Source organism: Papio anubis, chromosome 16 (genome assembly GCF_008728515.1).
Source record: "Papio anubis isolate 15944 chromosome 16, Panubis1.0, whole genome shotgun sequence".
NCBI lineage: Eukaryota > Metazoa > Chordata > Mammalia > Primates > Cercopithecidae > Papio > Papio anubis.
The window spans coordinates 63,228,743-63,234,742 of NC_044991.1; positions in this window are offsets into that span (position 1 = coordinate 63,228,743).

Sequence of the window (6,000 nt, forward strand, 5' to 3'; positions counted from 1 at the left end):
TTGTTGTTGAGACAGAGTTTCACTTTGTTGCCCAGGCTGGTCTCAAACACCTGGCTCTAAGCAATCCTCCCACCTCAGCCCCCCAAAGTGCTGGGATTACAAGCATGAGCCACCATGCCCTGCCTGTCTATTAATTTACTAGTTTATTTTCTGTTCTGGTTTTCCCCTATGTCCCTGGCACTCAGCACAGTGCCTGGTATGCAGTAGGCATCAATAATTGTAAAGAAATTAATGAATTGAGCACGTACTGTGGGCCAGTCACTGTGCTAAGCACTGTACATATATTGTCTCATTTAACCAGCACAGCAATCTGTGAAGTAAGTACTACTACTCTCCTCCTTTTACAGAGCAGAAGCTATGTAACTTATCTAGTTCTCAGAAAAAACTAGGATTTTAATCCAACTCATCTGACTCCCAAGCTGCCTGGGAAGGCACGATAGGGGATTTAGAAGTCTGAGCACACACAGCCTGAAACCACCCACAGCTCAGACTAGAATTGGGGAAACTAAAGGATTCCTTTCTTGAAGGGCTTTCTATTTCAGATCAGGCCACAGATTCTGGTGTGTCACTGCTCAGTCAGGAGGCAGATTCAGGGCCTGGATCAGGGCTCAGGCTTGGACAGAGTCAAGAAAGCTAAATGGCTGGGTGCCATGGCTCAAGCCTGTAATCCCAGCACTTTGGGAGGCCGAGGAGGGCAGATTGCTTGAGGCCAGGAGTCTGAGACCAGCCAGGCCAACATGGCAAAACCTCATCTCTACTAAAAATACAAAAATGAAGCTGGGCGCAGTGGCTCATGCCTGTAATCCCAGCACTTTGGGAGGCCAACACAGGCGGATCACTTAAGGTCAACAGTTTGAGACCAGCCTGGTCAACGTAGTGAAACCTCGTCTCTACTAAAAATACAAAAATTAGCCTGGAGTGGTGGCTGGCGCCTGTAATCCTAGCTACTCGGGAAGGCTGAGGCAGGAGAATCGCTTGAGCCTGGGAAGCGGAGGTTGCAGTGAGCCAAGATCATGCCACTGCATTCCAGCCTGGGCACTGAGCAAGACTCTGTTTAAAAAAAAACAAAAACAAAAACAAAAATGAGCCAGTGTGATGGCGTACACCTGTAATCCCAGCTACTTGGGAGTCTGAGGCAGGGAGGCGGAGGCTGCAGTGAGCTGAGATCGCATCACTGCACTCCAGCGTGGTCAACAGAGGGAGATTCTGTCTCAAAATAGTAATAATAATGGCTGGGCATGGTGGCTCATGCCTGTAATCCCAGCATTTTGGGAGGCCGAGGCAGGCGGATCACCTGAGGTCAAGAGTTTGAGACCAGCCTGGCCAACATGGTGAAACCCCATCTCTACTAAAAATACAAAAATTAGCGGGACGTGGTAGTGTGTGCCTGTAATCCCAGCAACTCGGGAGGCTACAGCAGGAGAACCACTTGAACCTGGGAGGCGGAGGTCGCAGTGAGCCGATATCGTGCCACTGCACTCCAGCCTGGGCGACAGAGTGAGATCCGTCTCAAAAACTAACTAACTAAATAATAATAATAAATAAATAAAATAAAATAATGTTTTTTAAAAAAAGCTAAATGCTCCAGTTCAATTCTAAGCATCCTCAGCAAGGATGGGGGTGTGAGCCCAGAGACCCCAGACAAGACCTGGAACCAGGGGTGCACCTAGTCTGATTGCTGAATCCACCATGTATTCCGTTTTTCTCAGATTAAGGATGAAACAGGGATACAAAAGTAAAAAAAAACGCTGGGCGCGGTGGCTCATGCCTGTAATCCCAGCACTTTGGGAGGCCGAGGTGGGTGGATCGTGAGGTCAGGAGATCGAGACCATCCTGGCTAACATGGTGAAATGCCGTCTCTACTAAAAATACAAAAAATTAGCCGAGCGTGGTGGTGGGTGCCTGTAGTCCCAGCTACCTGGGAGACCGAGGCAGGAGAATGGTGTGAATCTGGGAGGCAGAGCTTGCAGTGAGCCGAAATCGCACCACTGCACTCCAGCCTGGGAGACAGCGAGACTCCGTCTCCAAAAAAAAAAAAAAGAACAGTAAAAAAAAAAACACACACAGACAAAAAAAAAAAAAAAAATGAGCCTCCCTAGCACTCCTTGGGAAATACCACATGTCAGGTCTATGACAGAATGGTGTTTATTAGGCCAAAGGCTCCAGGCTCGTTAGCAGGAAGGGTGCTAAGCTGCAAGCCACAGCACAGCTTGTTTGGGAAGCAAAGGCAGTGCAACATGTGTACCCTCCCAGGCCTGGGCATATAGTCCCACCATTATTGCTATTAGCACTTGTCTGCACTGAGGCAGATCTAATTGTCATCAGGGCTCTGGAAAACAGGTGGTGTGGGGGGATGTTCCATAGAGTCCACTTAGGATCATCATTTTTTTTTAAATTTTTACTTTTATTTTTTTTTATTTTGAGAAGGAGTCTTGCTCTGTCACCCAGGCTGGAGTTCAGTGGTGCGATCTCGGCTCACTGCAAGCTCCTCCTCCTGGGTTCACACCATTCTCCTGCCTCAGCCTCCTGAGTAGCTGGGACTACAGGCACCCGCCACCTCGCCCGGCTAATTTTTTGTATTTTTAGTAGAGACAGGGTTTCACTGTGTTAGCCAGGATGGTCTCGATCTCCTGACCTTGTGATCCACCCGCCTCAGCTTCCCAAAGTGCTGGGATTACAGGTGTGAGCCACCGTGCCCAGCCAGGATCATCATTATTATCATTACTTGAATTTAGGACTGGTTTTGCCCTACTACAGAGTGTCTCAAACTTGAATCATTTCTAAATCAGCTTAACAACTTCCTTCATATCTATGTAGCACAATGTCTCAGTCCATTCAGGCTGTTAGAACAAAATATCATCAATTGAGTGGCTTATAAACAATAGAAATTTATTCCTTACAGTTCTGGAGGCTGGGAAGTCTGAGATCAAGGAAATGGCAGATTCTGTGTCTGGTGAAGGCCCAGTTTTTTTTTTTTTTTTTTTTTTGAGACGGAGTCTCGATCTGCCACCCAGGCTGGAGTGCAGTGGCACGATCTCAGCTCATTGCAACCTCTGCCTCCCGGGTTCTAAGTGATTCTCCTGCCTCAGCTTCCCGAGTGGCTGGGATTACAGGTGCCTGCCACCACGTCCGGCTAATTTTTGTATTTTTAGTAGAGACCGGATTTCACCATGTTGGCCAGGCTGGTCCTGAACTCCCAACCTCAGGTGATCCAACCACCTCGGCCTCCCAAAGTGCTGGAATTACAAGCGTGAGCCACTGCGCCTGGCTTGGCCTCTTTTATAACATTGATCCCATTCATGGAAGCTCTTCTTCCCTGATCTAATCACCTCCTAAGGGCCCCACCTCTTAATACTGTCACCGTGGGGGTTAGGATTTCAACATAGGAATTAGAAGGTGAGGAGTCACAAACATTCAGACCATAGCACACTAGTACCAGTTTCTACTTAATACCTCTCTATGAATTGACTAATTTAGCCCACCTGTTGCTACATTAACCTTGTCCTCAGCAGTGTTTGTGAAATCATCAAGTTGACATGCTAGTTATATGTTTTTCTAACATACATTAAAGTAAATATATAACTCTTTAAAAAATGTTCTTCTGGGTTGCACTTGAAATCATCTCAGTGCAACCAGTGGAACCCAAACCACACTTGGTGGAGCAATTAGTGTCAAAGGGACACAGGCAACAGCCCAAAAAGCTCCCAGCCAGGCACAGTGGTTTGCACCTGTAATCCCAGCACTTTGGGAGGCTAAGGCAGGTGGATCTCCTAAGGTCAACAGTTCGAGACCAGCCTGGCCAACATGGTGAAACCCCATCTGTACTAAAAATACAGAAAGTATCCAGGCATGGTGGAGCGTGCCTGTAGTCCCAGCTACTCAGGAGGCTGAGGCAGGAGAATCGCTTGAACCCTGGAGGTGGAGGTTGCAGTGAGCCGAGATCGCGCCACTGCACTCCAGCCTGGGCAACAGAGCAAGATTCCGTCTAAAAAAAAAAAAAAAGAGCTCCCAATGGCCAAAGCTGGAACAATTTGAGCAGCAAAATAACATAGTATTGTGATAAATCTCAAAGTATAAACCAAATATCCATGAGTCCATACTGTTATAAATGATTAAATAAATAAACGGGGGAGGGCCGGGGGTGGTGGCTCACACCTGTAATCCCAAAACTTTGGGAGGCTGAGGCGGGCAGATCACCTGAGGTTGGGAGTTCGAGACCAGCCTGAACAACATGGAGAAACCCCGTCTCTACTAAAAATACAAAATTAGCCAGGTGTGATGGCGCATGCCTGTAATCTCAGCTACTCGGGAAGGCTGAGGCAGGAGGATCTCTTGAACCCAGGAGGCGGAGGTTGTGGTGACCCAGTATTGCGCCATTGTACTCCAGCCTGGGCAACAAGAGCAAAACTCCATCTCAATAAATAAATAAATAAATAAATAGGAGAGAAGAGACAAATGATCCTTAAAGAAGAATTCTAGATAATGTAGGTAGATACACCCCCTTCAGCATGTGGAGCTTAATTCTCCCATTGAGTGTGGGCTGTACTTAGTGACTTGCGGAAAGGGAGGAAAAACAAGCAACTTCACAGGGGGAAACTGGACAGACACTCGTTTGGCCAGGTAATCAAGTCATGTCGCTAACATGCACCCTGATGAAGTCATGTCGCTAACATGTACCCTGATGAGGTCATATCGCTAACATGTACCCTGATGAGGTCATATCGCTAACATGTACCCTGATGAGGTCATGTCGCTAACATGTACCTGTGATTTGATGAGAAGAGCACTTTACCTCTATGATATGTTTCCCCAAACTCATAACCCCAATCTAACTATGAGAAAAGCATCAGATGAACCCAAATTGAGGGGCACTCTATAAAATACCTGTCCAGTACTCCTCAAAGCTGCCAAGGTCTTAAAAACCAAGAAACACCTGAGTAATTCTTACAGGAAACTAAAGAGACATGAAGACTAAATGTAGTGTGGTGTCCTGGAAGGGACTCCGGAGCAGAAAACGGTGGAATTTAGTTCATAGGAATGTACCAGTGTTGGTTTCTTGGTTGTGACAAATGCCCTAGTAATGTAAGGTGTTAATAATAGGGGAAACAGGGTGAGGGCTATTCAGGAACTCTCTGTACTTTTGAGTATGATGGTTAAGTTTATGTGTCACCATGGAGGGTGGTTTTGGGAGAGATTAGCATTTAAATGGTTGAACTTGGGGTAAAGCCACCTTCGGGGTGTGGGCGGGCCTCATTTGATCAGTCGAAGGCCTGAATAAAACAGAAAGACTGGCCTCCCTGAGCAAGATGGAATTCTCCAGCAGGCTGCCTTCAAACTGCACCATTGGCTCTCCTGGGTCATCAGCCTGCGGGCCCACACTGTGGGATTCGGGCTTGCTGGCCATCATAATTAGGCAAGCCAATTCTTTATAATATCTTTTATACACACACATACACACACACACACACATGCACACACACACCCTATTGGTTCTGTTTCTCTGGTGAGCCCTAACACAATGGGAAATTTCTGTACTCTAAATCAAAGACCTACAATTTTTTTTCTGTAAATGTAAAATTATTTTAATATAATAAGTTTATTTTAAAAAGAGAGCAGCCTGGGCATGGTGGCTCATGCCTGTAATCCCAGTACTTTGGGAGGCAAGGTGGGTGGATCACCTGAGGTTGGGAGTTCGAGGCCAACATGGTGAAACTCCATCTCTACTGAAAATACAAAAATTAGCCAGGTGTGGTGGCACATGCCTGTAATCCCAGCTACTTGGAAGGCTGAGGCATGAGAACTGCTTGAATCCATGAGGCAGAGGTTGCAGTGAGCCGAGATCGCACCACTGCACTCCAGCCTGGGTGACAGAGCAAGACTCTGTCTCAAAATAAATAAATAAATAATAAAAAGGGAAAAAAAAGAGACATGAATTTCAAAGTCATGTAGATCCATTTATTTGTTTCCTGTGGGTGCCAAAACAAATTACTACAAGCCTGG